We start from the raw sequence: 18,920 nt of genomic DNA, 5'->3' as shown, positions 1-18,920 counted from the left end.
CCCAAGGGAAGGATGTATTCCGTACAGCAGGTGGCTGTTGGATGTTCATGATTTATGTTTGTATGTAATGTATGCGTGCGTGCATGCAAGGGGGTGCTATGTAATATGTAACTTGTGTGAATAAGTGAGTGATGAGTGAGTCGGAAGCAGCTGTGCCCGTGTATGCATACAGAATAAGTGGGTGAATGATGTGTGGATGACTGGGTGCGGTGTGAATGATCAAATGTATGGTGTATGAGTACCCATGTGCATGAGTGAGTGAATGTTGTGTGAATGTGTGTGCACTTGCTTGGCCAGACCGGTCATAGAGGAACTGATTTTGGCAACTGAGGAGTGGGGGAGTGGGGGGGGGGTTGTGCTACTATGACATTTTCCATCCATGATAAAGCAAGAATGATATGTGTTATTAAGTGCCTAGACTGCATTTATGAGAAGCTTGTCTAGCCATTTCTTATGGTGCTATGACATTTGTACTGGGTATCTGTGGGAAAGCAAGCATGATACGTTGTATTACTTGGCTAGACTGGCATTTTGGGCAGCCAGTCTAGCCATTTCTTAGAGCCTCATTACAGTTTTGCCTGTGCAGTAAAAGTGCAGGTAAAACTGCTGGTAATTTGGGTTTGCCAGTGGAGACACTGATTTATCCCCAGCCACGAGCAGGAGGTAAATCTTATCCCCACCGACAACAAAAATGCCGCAATTATCGGCACTGGTAATTCCGATGCTGGTAATTCTGTAAATCCCCACCATGGAGTCCTATGGAGCTTTTTGGAATAGAGATTTACTGGTGTTCCCGCCACTTGGAATATGCTGTAATTCCGGCATTCCATGTGACGGAAACAATATTACTGTTTTGCTAGCATTCCACCGAATTTACTAGCGGGATACCACCAAAACTGCAATGAGGGCCTGCATGACAATTATTACGGACATATTATAATAAAGCAGCATGATAAGTGTTATTATTATATAGCTAGATGGACATTTTGGGCAGCCAGACTCGCCATTTCTTGCTGTGGCATGGCATTTTTAACGTGCATCCATCCATTATAAAGCTAGCATGATACATGTTATTATGTGCCTAGAATGGCATTTTGGTGCAGCCAGACTTGCCATTTCTTACATTTTTTATGGGCATCCTACCGAGATACAGCAAGCATGAGATGTGTTATTACGTGGATGGACTAGCATGTTGGTGCAGCCAGTGTAGCCATGTCTTACTGTGCCATGACATTTTTAATGGCATCGTAACATGATAAAGCAAACATGATATGTGCTATTACGTGGCTAGACTAGCATTTTGGTTCACCCAGTCTAGCCATTTCTTACTGTACCTTGACATTTTTTTTTTTACTGGGCATCAATGGTAAAGCAAGTATGAGAAGTTTTATTATCTGGGAAGGCTGGTATTTGGGCGCAGACAGTCTAGCATTTCTTACTGTGGCATGGCATGTTGTTCTGGGCATCTATGATAAAGCAAGCACGATAAGTGTTATTGCCTGGCTAGACTGGCATTTGGGTGCAACCAGTCTTGCCATTTCTTTGAGTGGAAATCATGGTGGCAACAGTAAAGACAGACACAAATGATCACAGTTGAAGGGTGTTTATTAAACTGTATAAATGGGTTGGAAAAACACCCAATCGAAACCTAAATCTAAGGTGGGAGCAAACTATGACCATCAAATAATAAGAAACCAATCCTAGTGGCATTTTGTCAAATAAAAGGGCCTATACAAAAAAAAAACTATTGCCAATCCTTACAGATAAGCACAAAAAAGAGTGTGGGATATATTCATAAGAAAAGAGAGAAGTGTTCACAAAAATTAAGTCAGGATGTGGTAGCCGAGGTTCTCCCTTCCCTACATTTTTTAGCACCGGACACTTTTGGACATCCTCAGCACGAGACTACAGTTCCTTTCACTGGTTTCGGGACCTTTGGTGGTTAAGTCTCTTTTCTACAAAAAAGTCTATTGCCTGAAAGGACCTGATGTGTTCAAAATCAGAAAGCACAAACTTCCTTTCAACATGTAGGTTGGGTCATGACTTTTCACCCCTGGATCCCCCTCTTCCGGGCTCAGACCCTTCTCGAATGTTAGCCTCCCTCTGTCAGGTTCACTACAGCTTTTATTCAAAACATTTCACATGTTGTATTCACAAGTCTCAATGGGCCTCATTACAAGTATGGTGGTAAGGCAACAACGGCGCCGGTATCGCTACCGGCACTGTTGCTACCATACTGCCATAGTACGAGTTCTGCTCGCGGGTACCCTTGCAGCCACCAGGTCTGACCTTGTGGCCGTACTGGTACCCGCAAGCAGAACATGATGGTAGCACCGGTACCGTTATTAACGGTACGGGTGCTACCACCCTCCCCATTCCCATTCAGCCCTATGGGCCCGAATGGGGATGGCGAGTCCCTTATTACCGGCACCCGCGAATGGGCAATTACCGGGTCCGCCACACTCGGCATGACCCAGTAATTGCCCATTCGCGGGTGCCGAATTTTTTCGCAAGTTTGGAGGTAGTCTGCCTGTATTACAGGCATGGCTACCTCCAAACTCGTAAACATTCCACTGTGGACATCCCTCATTCAGGTTGGCTTTTGTTAGTGGGCTCATCATGCCTCACCCCGTTCTGCAGGCATCCCTCAGTCGAGTTCACGATTGCCAGTTTATACAATTTCCTCGGCTTTATTACAATACATGATTTCCTTTTCTTCACAGGTCAAAGACTTTCAACTGTACAAGGGGTTTGACTCGACCCTTGTATGACCACTTTGACCATCTCTATGAGGCCCTCCTATGGCCTTCTGGTATCAGTAGTTTCATCAAACACAAAAAGGGGGACCAGCCAGAGTCTTTCGAGTGAGCACCCATGTGGTGCAGGACCACTCTGTTGCTGGTCTTTCCCCTGTGCTTTCAACAGTTCTTGGATTCAACTTATTAATTCTCCCTCCGACTCACTGGTTGTGATGAACCGCTGAGCTTTTCTTCTCTATGGAGTCAAGGACGGTACCACGGTAGCAGGCATCTCCCTCCCTTGATTATCAGTGTAGGAGGGCTCTATGCACCGTTGACATCTACTACAGCACACTCTGGCTATTGTTTGCTGTCTTATGTTCCCTTTTTTACGGTGGCTTTGTGGGTCTGCGTTGAAAATGGCAAGGGCTCCTCTCTCCTTGCCGTCCTTTAGGTTCCTCCGTCTTTCATCTCCTCTTGAACTTCCGTCCTGGAATAGCTGTCTTGTTGTGTGGTCTGCCTTGCTTGTAGTGTGCGCTCGTGCTCCACCTTTTATCCCTGTGGGGAAGGGGAAGGGCCGCCAGGTGTTTGTGGTTATCAATTGCCTGACTTTGCCTGTCAGGTAAACGGCTCTGGTATTAGTCTGTTGTCTTTCGTGGTGCAAAAAAGTGTTTGTGTCGGAAAAGGGGGCGGGGGTGGTAGAGATTTTGAATATCTTATGAGGTAGGATGGGGAAAAGGTGTCGTAAGAAAGGGGGTACTGCATATCACCTGTCGGTGTCCAACTTCCACTCCCCGAAGACCCCCCTCCAGGTGATCCTCCCCCACTGGTCCACCCGCAGGAACTGGGTCCAATAGCGATGGCTGTGTCTTGGCCACCTGGATGACAGATACCCGGGGACTAGTCAGGGAGACACCTTCAGGTTTCTGACATATAGCAGTTTTTACTGGGCAGCTATGATAAAGGAATCATGATATGTGTTATTACGTGGCGAGACTGGCATTTTAATGTAGCAAGTCTAGCTATTTTAACAGTGGCATGGGCATTTTATTCTGGACATCTATGGTAAAGTAAGCATGATAAGTGTTATTGCATGGCTAGACTGGCATTTTGGTGCAGCCAGTTTGGACATGTTTTCGTATTGTGGCATGGAATTTTTAATGGCAAAGCCAACCGGAGTATGTCCTTATGTGGAGATACTGCTATATATTGCCAGAGCCAGCCTTGATATGTTTTCTTATAGTATCATTACTGGCATTATGTGCAAAGTAAACATGAGCATGGTCTTATATGAGAATACTGGCATATATTGGTGCAGCCATCATGGACAGGTATATTGTGGCAAAGGCATCATGAAAAAGCATTGGAAAATGCTTCTGTGCACTTTGTATAAAATATTATGACAGTGCACCAGACTATTCCCCCAGCACTTTTCTATATGTGATTATAAACATCTGTAATTATACAGGATGGCATTGATTACTGATTTTAAATATTTGGGGCCTTGCTACAAGTTTGGGGTAGCTCAGTAATTCTGCCGAATTACCGCCAAAATCGTTAACCAGTACCGCCACTTGGTCCTGTGGGGTTACCATGGGATTACAATCAATCCCCATTTTTCGGAGTCCATAGGCTAGAGCTTGCCCTTGCATATAAATAGGCTTTTCTTTAGACCTTCTATGTCCCGCAGTTAATATGGGATTTAGCAGTATTTGTGTTCATTTATGTATTTTATTATTTACAAAAGTGTTCAAAGCATGCATAGAATAAGCAGGGGAATCCTGTCAGTCAGATTTCGTATACTGGGATAAGAGTATGAGTGAACCGGGGTATGTCAAGGTATATTCTAGGGATTCTTTCTTCTTTATACTCAGCTATTACCTATTCTCTTTGTTCTATGGCCTCTCTCTCTCTGGCTTTTGTTCCAAGGTCCGGCCTCTCTGGTTCTCTCCTCTCTTGAAATCCTTAAGAATTCTTGCCTATAGAGCTGAACAACAGTGGCTCAAAACTAAATCTTCTGCTAAATATGTTTTGTTTTCTGCTGCCCTTACTTCTTACACTTCTAGTCCTAAACATGCAAAATCAAGCTATTTTCAAATTCTTATCTCCTCCCAAACTAACTCTCCTAAACTCCTTTTCAATACTCTGAATAGACTTCTGACTCCACCTACGGCTGATCCTTTTGTGTTTTTTAACCTTTCTCTGACAGACTAAGCTGATTTATTTTCCTTGCTAAGATTTACACTATTCGTTCTTATGAGTGCTCTGCAGTTTCACCTTCTACTACTAGCCCTTCTACCTCCCCTGGCTGTACTTCTATTATTCTTCTCCTTATGGCTTCTTCATCCTTTTACAATTTCACTCCTATTTCCGAAGGTGATGTTACATCTATTAGCCTTCCGACCCATCCCACAACTGCTCCCCTTAACCCTGTTTCTACCTCTTTGGTCAAATCGGTCTATCCTGCTCTGGCCTCTTTTCTGTCTACTTAATTCAACCATTCACTGCTCTCAGGTTCCTTTCCTCCAGTGTTTAAACATTGTACTGTACTACCACTCCTTAAAAAACCTTCTCTTGACTCCTCTGATCCTTCTAATTTCTGTCCTATCACACTCCTCCCATTTTTATCTCAACTTTGGAACATTTGGTTCACTCTCAACTTTCTTCCTATCTCAACTTAAATAACTTGCTTCCTTCCCAACAATGTCGCTTTCGATCTAGCTTTTTGACGGAAACCACACTGCTGTGTGTATCCGACTCTATTTGTCACACACGTCATCTTACTTTTCTCCCTGCTAATTCTTCCTGATCTCAGTGCTGCCTTTGACATTGTTGATCATCTCACTCTGCTTTATACACTTTCCTCTCTTGGCCTCTCTGGCACAGTGTTCAACTGGTTCTCCTCTTACCTTTTGTAAGGGTGCAGAAGTACGAGTCTGGCACAGTGGTGGCATTGTGATTAGCTAAGACTTATTTTAGAAAAACACGAAAGGAAAAACCCTATGTAGCCCTAGATCTAAGAGGGGTTTGCCTGCCTCTACTAAAACGTACAGATGGGTCTGTCAAAACAAAGAATCCACCGTCCTAGGTCAAAATCCTACTCCTTTCCCTTGCACTATAAACTAAACTAAAGGAACGATGTGTCTCCTTGATTTAGAAGACTCAAAGGCAATATATAAAGTTTCAGGTGTAAAACGTTCTCAGAATAAAGTTCAATCCCAACTGGCAGGGGAATTTCTCCCTTCCCCTGGCCTTTCTCAAGCTTCTGCAACAGTTCAGTAACTGGTAGGGGAATGTCTCCCTTCCCCTGACGTTACTAAAGCTTCGGCAACAGTTCAGTAACTGGTGGGGGGATGTCTCCCTACCCCTGGTCTTTCTCAAGCTTTTTCAACAGTTCAGTAACTGGCGGGGAAATGTCTCCCTTCCCCTAGCCTTTCTCAGGCTGCTGTGACAGTTCAGTAACTGCTGGGGGAATGTCTCCCCTTCCCTGGCCTTTCTCAAGCTTCTGCAACAGTTGAGTAACTGGCGGGGAAAATTCTCCCTTCCACTGGCTTTTCTCAAGCTTCTGCAACAGGTCAGTAACTGTTGGGGGAATGTCTTCCTTCCCCTGGACTTTCTGAGGCTTCTTATTTTGGTTGCCGGTCCCAGACTCGTGTTGGCAGGCCTGGCTTCCTTTCTTCCCAGGTACTGCAACAAGGGATTATGCTGCTCATCCTAACTGGTTGTGGGTTAGCCTTTCTCAGGCTGCTGTGACAGTTCAATCACTGTTGGGGGATTTTCTTCCTTCCCCACACCTTTCTCAGGATGCTACTGCAGCTCAGCAATTGGTCGGGGAACGCTTCCATTCCCCTGTCCTTTCTCTGGCTTCTCAGTAATTGGTGGGGGAATGTGTCCCATTCCCATGGTCTTTCTAAGGCTTATGTGAAAGTTCAACCACTGTTGGTGGAATGTCTCCTTTCTCGGGCTTCTCAGCACTCGGCGGGGGAATTTCTCCCTTCCCCAGGACTTTCTCAGGCTTATGCGAAAGTTCAACCACTGTTGGGAGAATGTCTCCCTTATCTGGGCCTTTCTCTGGCTTCTCAGCACTGGTGGGGGAATGTCTCCCTTGTGCAGTCCTTTTTCAGGCTTTTGCAAAATTTCAACCACTATTGGGGAATGTCTCCCTTCCTCAGCCTTTCTCAGATTCTCGACTTAGGTGCAGGTCCGAGACCCGTGGGGCAGACCTGCTTCTCTTCCTCATCAGGTACTGCGACGAGGAAGACTGATTGTGCTTCTTTTACTAACTTGTTGTGGGTCCCAGGCCCTTGTAGGAAAAACCTGGTTCACTATCCTGCCAGGTATTCCTGGTACCCAGGCAATTCATCTAAAACTTTACAGAGTGGTACATTTCACATCGGACAGTAACACAGAAAAACACTGCAACCATTAAATAAATATATAAAGGGTAGTGGGGTAAGGGGTTAAAATGGGTCAGGATGGGGTTGGGGTGGCGTGGCGTTATAAGGGTGGAAAATGTGAGGGCATAGGGGAGGGGGCAAATTTAAAAAACAAACATTCAGTGTTTTGACCGCAATTAAATGTACCACTCTGTAATTTCCGTTGATAAAATCACATATAACCACATTCCCTTTGTTTAATTCTCTTAAGGCAATCCCTGCATACGTGTATGGGTCCCAGACCCCGACTCTCTGGCTTCTCGTGCCTTGCCAGCTTCCCCCAACAACCCTGGTGCCTCTGGATTCATTTTAGAGTCTTTGATGCTGACCCATAGCGCTACTGCAGCTCTGTTCGTTCTCCCACGTTCTCTCTCCCTTGCAGGCTTTGTGCTCTCTGCGGTGACTCCGCAGCTGTAGAGGGTGGGCAGCTGGAGGCTCTCTTCACAACCGCCTGGTTCAGAAGCTTGCTTCTGCCTAGCCTCGGTTCCTCTCGCTCTCCCGCCTTTCTGCCGACCGCAGACCGAACAAGGACACCTCTAAAACGAGCTATGCATCCCAGTCCGCGTCCTCCACGTCATGCCAACCCGGATGTCTTCCAGGCTGTTGGCTCCTCGTGGGAGGGTCTAACACTTTCAGTAGTCCCTTGTTCCTTTTTATGATTGAGTTAGTCTTCCTTGCTCCAAGTAGTCTAAATCATTCATGTTGGTTCTGCGGCGCATTCTGAATTGCTGTGAACCACTTCCTCGTTTCACTGGTTTGAAGTAGTGGTTTCTTTGTCTTCTTCCTATTCTTCTTCGTCTCTGTATTTTCTACATCTGTGGAGTTACAGAAATATATGGGGGAGGAAGGTAAAGATGGAATGATTGGAGGTGATGGAGAGGTGTGGGTGTTCTGTGGATACCGCATTCTCCCTAGAAAGTCGTCACTGGTCACATAGGGTGTTTTCCTTCCCATGTGATCCTCCCACTGAGTACCACCCCCTGAGGGACTATCGGGTAGCGGCCTCACCTCCCTGGCCTCACCTCCCTGGCCTCATGGGAAGGGGCTCCCCCTATGGAAGCAGTCACACACTTTCTAACTGTTCTTTTTCTGTTCCCTGGAAAGGTTCTTCTTCTTGTTTCTTCCCTCTGTCTCATGGTGTCCCGCAAGGCTCCGTCCTAGGTCTTGTCTTATTCTCTCTTTATACCGCCTCTCTCCCTGCTCTTATCACAAGTTTCGGGGTCCAATCACATCGCTATGCGGATGACACACAGATCCTCTTCTCATTCTCTTCCTTCTCCGATTCCATTCATCAGAAGTTATCGTCTTGTCTGTCTTATATCTCTGCTTGGATGTCTTACTATTTTCTGGATCTTAACTGAAAAAAGACCGAAATCCTGTTCTTTACTGCTTCTTCTAAGATTCTCCCTCCCTTATCTTTCCATTTTCCTTCATGCACTTCCCCGTCCTCTCAATTTCTCCTTCCAGTCTCACATTTCGTCTGTATCCCGGTCTTGCCATTTCCAATATCAGGAAAATTCACCACTTGCACACTTTCTCCCCTACCAAGACTTTGCTTCAGTCACTGGTCCACTCCCGTCTTTATTACTGCTCCTCTCTTTATGTTGGTTTACCTAACTACGTTTTTCTTCCTTTACGTTCTATTCTGTGCTCTTTGGTTAGGTCTCTGTTTGCTTTCCCTCCCTCTGCTCATATCTATCCCTATCTTGTCTGCCTTAAATGGCTTCAAGTCCACCGTTGTCATGAATTTAACTTTCTTTGCCTTGTCTTTAAATGTATCCATGCTCTTGCCCCTTCTTATCTTTGCTCTTTGATTTACCTCCATCAACCTGCTTGAAACCTTCAGTCCTCCTCTCAATTCTTTCTCTCTATTCCCCGCCCGCCTTGTGCATATTCGCGTTTTCGCTCTTTTCAGCTCCTTGCTCCTAAACATTGGCATTTTTCCAAGGTTGGCAGGTCAAGTGGGACTAGCCATAGATATATTTAAAGACTAAAAGGAGAAATTACTTTACCGTAATGTTCTTTCCATGGATTCTTCTGCCGCAGATTCCTCATCTGATCGATATTCCTTCCCTCCAGCTTTGTTGCTTTGGAAAATTTTCGATAGAGGGCATAGTGGTCCTCGACCTAGCTGTTGACCATCGATCCGTCTTGCTCGGCGTCTGGTCATCAGCTCCAGACACAACATCAGGCGTTGTAAACGTAGCGCGTCACTACGCCCCGACCTCAGTTCCCATTTTTTTCCCAGAGCGCCACAAACTGCATAGAAAAAAAAGAGAAAACAAGCGGGCTAATGAGCCCTTTTTAAAAAAGAGGAAAGTAATTACAGGCCTTCGAGGGAGGAACAATTGAAAAAGAAACACCAATAGTAGTGCTAGAAAAAATGTTTGTTTTAAGGATGTGGCAGGAAGACAGAAAACGAGACACAGAGGGAGGACCATCTACAAATCATTGTTATTTGAAATAGAAAGATGCGCACCAACCACTGACTTTCTCAGCCGGGACGGATGGGAGGGGAGATGAGGAATCTGCGGGAGAAGAATCCATACAAAGAACATTAAGGTTAGGTAATTTCTCCTTCAAAGGATTGCTTTTATCCCACAGATTCCTCATCTGATAGACTCCCAAAGCAGTAATGAAGGAGGCGAGCAGAAAGTCATACTAAGAAATTTTGCAGTACTGCCCTGCCAAAACACGCATCCGACGTGCGAGCCACATCCAAGCTGTAGTGCTTTGCAAAGGTATGCAAAGATGACCATGTCACAGCACAAAAAATCTCCCAGACAGGGACCTCCCTCTGCAATGCGGTGGATGAGGAGACCCCCCCTGGCAGAATGCGCCCTGATGCCTGCTGGTAATTCTTTCCCAGAGGCCTGGTAACACTCATATATGCAGAGAATTATCCAACGGGATAAAGTCTGCTTTGTTATGGACAGGCCCTTACGGGCTAAGGAAAAAGCCATAAAGAGCTGGTCAGATCTCCTAAAATCGCAACGCCCTCTTAGGGTCAAGAAGATGGAATCGTTGCTCCAGTTTAGAAGGGTGAGGAGGAGGATAGAAGACCGTAAGGTTGATGTACTTTGACAAGTGAAATTCTGACACGACCGTGGCAAGGAAACCAGGCCTTACCCTGAGTGAAACTTTCTCTTGGAAAAAGCACAAGTAGGGTGGCTTACAGCATAAGGCCTGCAGCTTACTCACCCACCTAGCGGATGTAATAGCCACCAAGAAGGCTGTTTTCAATGAGAGAATCCGTAAGGGACAAGAGTGCATACGCTCAAAAGGAGCCGCCATCAGAAATGTAAGAACCAGATTAAGAGCCCAATCTGGGACAACAAAGTGAGCTGGCGGAAACTTATTTACAAGGACTTTCAGGAATTGTGCCATTACTGGGATTGTGAAAAATGAACCTTGAGCCGGGGATCTCTTAAACACAGACAAGGCAGACAAATATCCTTTGACTGTGGCGACCTGAAGGCCTGCAGAGGCCAGTGACAGAAGGAACTCCATCACTGCAGTGGTGGGGTAGAGATGAACAAGTTACTTCTTACCTTGTAACGTTCTTTCGACGGGATGTTCCTCCGACGTATTCCTCATCTTAGATATCTCCTTCCAGCTCTGCTGGCCTCGGAAAAATTTTTCTCTAGAGGGCGCTGCGCGTCGACGTCCTCCGAGTCGATGTCCCTCGACAGCCGCCGTATCGACGTCGACGTCATCCTGCCTATAAAGGCCGCGCGCAGCGTCCGTTGCTCAGTTCCGTTTTGTAGCCCACAATAATACTTTCTGGACTAACTAATCACCCTGAAGGAGCGTAAGCTGCAACAACAAGGGAAGTAGAACTGCGGGGATGGATGGGAGGGTCGATGAGGAATACGTCGGAGGAACATCCCGTCGAAAGAACGTTACAAGGTAAGAAGTAACTTGTTCTTCGAAGGGATTGTGTCCTCCGACGTATTCCTCATCTTAGATAGGCTCCCATAGCAGTATTCTATTATCGGAGGAGGGAGTACTGACTTCACGCTGTCTTCTATTGATGAATAGAATGCAGTACAGCCCTTCCAAACCTAGTCTCTTGACTGGAGGAGGAATCCAGATTGTAAAAACGTGTAAAGGTATGGACAGACGACCATGTAGCGGCCGCACATATGTCTTTAACCGGCACGCCTCTTTTGAGGGCCGATGAAGCTGCAATACCTCTGGTCGAATGAGCCCTAAGGTTTTGAGGGGGCTCTTTCCCTGCCAGTTTATAACATTCCAGAATGGCTAGAATGATCCATCTGGAAATGGTCTGCTTAGTTATTGGTAACCCCAGCTTGTGACCTGTGTAACCTACAAACAGCTGGTCTGCCTGTCTTATCCTGGCTAGTCTACTAATGTAAAAACTTAAAGCCCTCCTAGGGTCTAGCCTGTGTAACCTCTCTTCCTCTTTCCCCGGGTGAGGAGGAGGATAGAAAGATGGTAGGGTAATCTTCTGAGTGATATGGAATTCAGAAACCACCTTTGGGAGGAAATTAGGCTTCACTTGCAGGACAACTTTGTCTTTGTGAAATATTGTATGAGGGGGTTTACAAGAAAGAGCTTGTAATTCGCTCACCCTTCTAGCAGATGTAAGTGCTATTAATAAAACAGTTTTAAGGGTAAGGAATCTTAACGAACAAGAATGGAGAGGTTCGAAAGGTGTACCCATCAGGAAAGTTAGTACTAAGTTTAAATCCCATAGGGGAACTTGGAATGGTCTTGGGGGATAAACATTGGTTAACCCCTTTAGAAACTGTATTACCAAAGGTAATTTGAAATAGGATGGTTCTTCCGCAGTACGCTTAAAGATGGATAGCGCTGCGAGATAGCCCTTAATGGTGCCAACTTGAAGGCCTGAATTTGCCAAATATAGTAGGAAGGACAAAACCATTGGTGTACCACATGAAAAAGGGTCGATATTCTGTTCTCAACACCAGCTGCAAAATCTGTTCCAACGGCAGCAGTATAAAGACTTTGTTGCTGGCCTCCTTGCCGAAAGCAACACCTCCATAACATCATCAGGGAGGTCCCAATCCTTGTACCTCAGCCTTTCAGAAGCCAAGCGTGAAGGTTGAGGGTTTTGATGTCTGGATGGAGAACCTGACCTCCCTTCTGTGAGAGTAGGTTCTCTCTGAGTGGAAGTCGAATTGGAGGGCAGATGGACAAGTCTAGAAGGTCCGGGTACCACGTTCTCCTGGCCCAATCCGGGGCAATTAGGATCATGGTTCGCCGGAATATTCTCAACCTCCTGATCATTTGAGGAATGACAGGGACCGGTGGGAACGCGTACAGAAGCGGAAACTACCAGTCCACTATGAACACGTCTCCCAGAGCTCCTCTCGGGGGAAATTCCCTTGAGCAGAACAGGTCGCATTTCCTGTTTAGGCTGGTGGCGAACAGATCTACCTGAGGGGTTCCCCAAAGGGCGAAGATCTCTTGAAGGACTTCCTGAGCTAGCTCCCACTCGTGGGAGACTGTGTTCTGCCTGCTCAGAGCATCCGCTGTCAAGTTCTTCTCTCCGGCTAGGTGAACTGCCGATAGAGAGATTCCTTCTTGGATTGCCCAAAACCAGAGCTGCATCGCCTCTCTGCAAAGGGGTAGTGATCCTACGCCTCCTCTTTTGTTGAGGTAATGCATGGCCACCGTGTTGTCCGTCATTATCAGGACGTTCTTCCCTTGTACAGCTGGCAGGAACGCCTTCAGCGCAAGTCTGATGGCTCTCAGGTCTAACAGGTTGATGTGTAGTCTGGACTCCGATGGAGACCAACGACCGCTGATGGTCAAGTCGTTGGCGTGGGCTCCCCACCCCGTGAGTGAGGCATCCGTGACTACTGTTATCTCCGGCCAAGGTTGCCAAAACTGTTCTCCTTTCAGAATGTTCTCCTGACAGGCCCACCACTGAAGGTCTCGAGCCACCCTGCCGGGAACCTGAAGAAGATCTGTCATTCTCCCTGAGAATTGTGACCACTGAGTCCTCAGTGCCCACTGGAGGGATCTCATTCTCAGGCGAGCCTCTGGCACTAGGAAAATGCAGGATGCCATGAGGCCTAGCAACCTCAAAAAGTCGAAGGCTGGGAGACGTTGGGCATGCTGGAACTTGGTAACCATCTGTAGAATATCTTGAGCCCTCACCTCTGGTGGCGAGGATTTTCCCAGGGAAGTGTCCAGGATCGCTCCTATGAACTGGAGTCTCTGCGATGGTATCATTTGTGACTTCTTTAAATTGAGGGAGAAGCCCAGTCTGTGAAGGAAGTGGCACACGTGATTTAGCTGGATCTGAGCTTGTTCCGGAGAAACAGCCCTGATCAACCAATCGTCCAGGTAGGGGTAGACGTGAATCCCTTCCCTCCTTAGACTTGCAGCCACTACCGACATTAACTTGGTGAAGACCCTCGGGGCGGAGGTCAGCCCAAATGGCAGCACTCGAAATTGATAGTGAGAGTTGCCAATTGCGAACCTCAGGTATTTCCTGTGTTTGAGATGGATAGGCACATGGAAATAAGCGTCCTGAAGGTCCAGAGATACCAACCAGTCCTGGAACTGAAGGGCCTGGAGGATCTGAGAAAGAGAGACCATCTTGAATTTGTCTTTTCTGAGGAATTTGTTCAATTCTCGCAAGTCCAAGATGGGTCTCAGTCCTCCGTCTTTCTTTGGAATGAGAAAGTAAGGGGAGTACCAGCCCTTGTTCCTCTCCGCTACAGGTACCGGTTCCATGGCACCTTTCTCTAGCAGGTCCCAAATTTCCTGCAAGAGGAGCGGATCTGGAGCTTTCTGAGAGCTGATCCCCGGTGGATGACTCTGAGGTATACGTAGGAAAGGCAGGCAGTAACCTTGGGCAACTGTTTCCAATGCCCAAGCATCTGACGTGATAGCCTGCCATACCGCCAGATGTTGAGTCAACCTGCCTCCTACAGGTGTCCTGTGAGGGAAGTCCTCAGAGTGGTTTTGGGGCGGCTGATGCAGATGCCGATGGTAAAGAGGTACCTGCTGTTGCTGCGGCTTTTGAATATCTACCCCGTCCACCTCGGGTAGTTCTTCTTTGACCCCTTTGAGCCGGTCGTCCTCTACCTCTTCCGAATGCGGAGTAGAAGCGAAAGGACTTGCCCCTCGCAGAGGTTCCTGTGGGACGAAAAGGAGTCTGACGGATTGCAGCTCCTAGGGATTTTGCTGCTGCTTCTGAAGTTTGCAGTTTCTCTAAACTGTCATCCGCCTTTTTCCCGAACAAAGAAGAGCCATCGAATGGCATGTTCAAGAGCCTGGCTTGCACATCTGGGGCAAAACCAGACTTTCTCAACCAAGCGAATCTCCTGGTTGATGTACTTGCCGCCATTGCTCTGCTGATACTGTCAGCCGAATCAATGCCCGTCTGGAGGGATTCGCACATAGCGTCTTTACCGTCCTGTATAATATTCAGGAACGCATCCCTTTCTTCCCCCTCCGGGATGCAGTCAGCCGCTGTAGAAGCACACTCCCAAAGTGTATGGCTGAACCTAGCAAGGGTGCAAGTAGCATTAACAGATTTTAACGCCATGCTACATGCTGAAAAGACTTTCTTTGCCATAGCATCATATTTTTTATCGTCCCTGTCCTGTGGGACGGTAGGATAAGCCGTCTTGACATCGGTAGAGGATGCTGCCTGTACCACCAGACTTTCTGGGGATGGGTGTTTAGACAAAAACTCTGGGTCTGTAGAAGATACCCTGTACTTTGTAGACAGTTTTTTATTTACTGCTGGTACTACATCTGGGGTTTCCCAGTTTGTCATGATCTTTCTCTGAAGAGCTTTATGAAAAGGCACCACAGGATCCTCCTGTGGGCCTTTGTCAAGAATATCCGTGAGGTCATCTTGTTGGGAAGATTGTGAAGGTGCAGACCACCCCATGAACTCTGTGATCCTGGCCATTAAGGCTCTGTAGGGGGTTTCAGCATGCTTCCCCGGGTCTGGCTTAGCAAACTCCACCTCAGGGGAAGTGTCTAACCCACTTGCCTCATGTAAGGAATCATGAAGATCCTTTAACCTGCGCTCTTCAGAGGAAAATTCCTCTCTAATTGGGGTTACAGGTCCCTGTAACTCAAATGTGTCTTCCTGTTCAGACAATTCACCCTCTTCCAAAATTGAGGACATAGTTCTCAATTGTTCTGAACTCATAAAGGGAGTAAATCCCATTTCCAAGGCAGAGGGTGCCGAACTTGTCATTATCGGCCTCGAAAACGTCAATGTCGTCGACGCCGACGTCGAAGGCTTCGAGCGTGGCGTCGAAAACAAAGGCGGAGGCCTCGAAGACCTTGACAGAATTGGAATTCTACTCGACAATCTCGAAGCCATCAACGTCGAGGACCTGGGGATAGTCACTGGATGTGTCGTAACCGTGACTTTTCTTGGCGTCGACGCCGGTGTCGAAGCTGGCGTCGAGTCGACAGACCCGTGTGTCGAAGGTCCCTTCGACAACGGCGTCGAAGACATCGACGTCGACGGAACCCTCGTCGACGGCGTCGACGGAACCTTCGAGGAAGGTTTGGAGGTCATAGTCCTACTCGAGGGTTCGAGACGCGCTCGAGAGGTTTCCTTCGCCGGGTACTGCGACTCGCGGCGTTTTTGACCTTCGGTTCTTTCGACCAGAGCATCGCTCTCGGCAGTCTTCGAGGGGGTCGAGGCCGCTTTCTCGAAGAAGCTCATCATATTTTTTCGGAATTCCTCCCATTCAGCCCGGGAACTATGTTTCGTGGGGCAAGGGATTCTTTTTGGCGAAACAGAGGAAGAGGAAGACGGAGAAGGGGATCTTCGACGTCTCCTCTTCGAGTGCTTCGATCTCGAGGAGTGATGAGACCCACTCCGAGACCTGGAGCGCGAATGGTGACGAGGAGACGAATGTCTCGACTTCGTCGACGAAGAAGAAGCTTTAAAAGTCTTACCTTTCTCCAGCTTCCCCCTACGCTCCTTCAGGGCCTTAGCTGTCATGGACATACAGTCCTCGCATTCCGAACAATGGTGTTCAGCTCCCAAACACCACTGACAAACTCTGTGAGGATTGGTCAACGACATCTTTTTCCCACAATCTCGACATTTCTTGAAGCCGGATCGAGGAGTTGTCGGTTCCGACGAGGAAGCCATCGAGTACGGATCGAATAACTCGAGGTAAATAGGATTAATCTGACTAAGAACTGAGCAACGGTATTCCGAGGCACTGAGTAAGCGCAGAAAAACGGAACTGAGCAACGGACGCTGCGCGCGGCCTTTATAGGCAGGATGACGTCGACGTCGATACGGCGGCTGTCGAGGGACATCGACTCGGAGTACGTCGACGCGCAGCGCCCTCTAGAGAAAAAGTTTTCTGAGGCCAGCAGAGCTGGAAGGAGATATCTAAGATGAGGAATACGTCGGAGAACACAATCCCTTCGAAAGGGGTCAATCTCGCGTTCACTGCACCACACCTCAAATCTTCTTCATCTGCACGAGTATAAAGATCTTGTAGATGGTCTGCGTGCAGCCAGCAACACCTCAAGTACTTCCTCAGAGAGGTCCCAGTCATCATATGTCATCCTCTCAAAAGCCACACATGTAGGTTGAGGGATTCCGGGGTCAGATGGAGTATCGGGCCTTCCGACTGGGATGGGAGATCCGTGCGCCGAGGTAACCAGTGAGGCGGACAGATGGACAGATCCAAGAGGTCGGAGTACCATGTCCTACTCGCCCAGTCCGGATGGCGATCAAGATCATGGTCGCTCTAAACCTCTTCAACCTCCGGAAAACCCATGGAATGGCGGGAATCAGAGGGCACACGTACAGGAGAGGGAAGGTCCAATCCACCAGAGCACCGTTCGCTGGGAATTCCCTCAAGCAGAACAGTTTGCATTTCCTATTGGACTCTGTTGCGAATAGATCCACTGCTGGGGTACCCCAGAGAGAGAAGGCCTCCTCTAGGACTTCCTGGCACACTTCCTACTCGTGTGAGACCATGCTCTGCTCAGAGCATCTGCCAAGTTGTTCTCCATGCCGGCCATTTGAACTGCTGAGACCGAGATCCTGTTCTCCAGCAACCAGAACCAAAGCATCATCGCCTCCGTGCAGAGGGGGCACAAGTGCACTCCACCTTGTTTGTTGAGGTAGTGCATTGCCACTGTGTTATCCGTCAGAATGAGGACATGCTTTCCCTGCAGAGACTCTGCAAATGCTTTCAGGGCTAGCCTGATAGAACGTAACTATAGCCTGTTGATGTGCCACCTGGCTTCTTTCGTTGACCAGAGGCCACTCACCTGCAAACCCTTCAAGGACACATCCATGACCACTCAGGTCTGAGGCCAAGGAGGCCAGAAGGGTTTCCTCACAAGACTGTTGCGGTCTGCCCGCCAGGGCAGGTCGTTGACCACTGATGCGGACACTTTGAGAAGATTCGAAAGAGTGTCGAAGTACTGAGATCACTGATCTCTCAGTAAACATCGCAGGGATCTCATGCACAACCTGGCCTCTGGCACTATAAACATGCAGGAAGCCATGAGTCCTAGAAGTTGGAGGAAGGAAGGCGCTGTTGGCCTCTAGAAGCACACCTGCCCCTTCCTGTGCGTGAGAAACGATTCTTCCCTTGCCTGGCTGTGGGAGCTGCGCTCTTCTGCCATAAGGAGCATATCTCCTGTAGCCAGTGCCCTAGAGGCGAAGCTAAAGGCAGGTTTGGCCGGCTGCGCCTCTAGACCCAAGGATTTGGCAGCGAGTTTTGATTCTTTAAATTTTTCCTAGGAATCGTCGGCTTTGTGGACAAAAAGAAGATCGCCCTCAAAGGGAATGTCCAAAAGTTTCATTTGGACGTTGGGTGAAAAACCAGAGGTCTTTAAATAGGCCTGTCTTCTTAAAGTTACGGCCGAAGCCATAGATCGGCCTACACAGTCTGCAATGTCCAGGCCCGTTCACAGCGACTGCTTGGCCACTTCTTTCCCATCCTCCACTAGCTGTCGGAAGCCCTCGCGCATCTCTCCTTCTGGGACATACTGGGCAGCATTTTCCACAATTTGTTTTGCCTCTCTGTCTGGGGGCAGGGTGGATGTAGATGATGCAGGTCTAGACGAGGAGACCGTAGCAGCTTGCATAACAAGCCCTTCTGGGGAAGGGTGAGAGGAGAGGTTTGGGGATCTCCTCTAGCTGGCCTGTACTTTCCTGAAATGGTGGTGTTGGCGGGAGGAATGGAACATGGTGTTTGCCACAGAGTTGTTAGAGGATCGACAATGGCCGAGTTCAGAGGCGTATGACGTTCAGTGGAAAGACCTTCCTCTAGGATGTCGGTAAGGTCATAACCTTGTGGAGGTGCCAATGTTGAGTGCAAACCCAGGGTGTCAATAACCCAGAGCCCTGTATTTGGATACATTGTGGAGATAAGGCTGAGACTGTGGAAACTCTAGGCCAGACCACTGGCGTCCTGGAGACCTTGAGCCAGTTGTTGTAGCCTATTCTGGTCGTCAAAATAGTCGACCGCACTTGAGCCCAAGAACATAGGGTCGACATCTTGGTCGTCCGCGTCGTGACCGCCGAAGATACCCGTCATGGTCTCGAAAAATTCAGACCAGGGCTGTGGTGTAAAACTTTGTCGACAGCCGTCGACGTCGAGGGCTTGTCCTTCTGCGCCGTGAAGGTGGATGACGGCGTCGATCAAGATCGAGAAGCCATAGCGTCGGCATCCATGGATGCACGGGGGTAATCCGGCTTCCATACAATGAGCCTCATTATGAGTATGCCAGACCG

At 48.0% G+C, this 18,920-nt stretch overlaps 1 protein-coding gene across 1 annotated transcript in view; it reads right to left on the bottom strand.

Moving 5' to 3' along the window:
- Nucleotides 1-18,920, bottom strand: part of LOC138521872 (transmembrane protein 268-like) — a 235,660-nt gene that overhangs the window by 153,730 nt on the left and 63,010 nt on the right. The window lies entirely within an intron of this gene.

The sequence above is a fragment of the Ambystoma mexicanum genome, chromosome 13, assembly GCF_040938575.1.
Source record: "Ambystoma mexicanum isolate Mex_15411 chromosome 13, UKY_AmexF1_1, whole genome shotgun sequence".
Classification (NCBI taxonomy): domain Eukaryota; kingdom Metazoa; phylum Chordata; class Amphibia; order Caudata; family Ambystomatidae; genus Ambystoma; species Ambystoma mexicanum.
The sequence above is the reverse complement of the archived record's forward strand: the minus strand, read 5'-3'. Positions and strand labels throughout refer to the sequence as shown.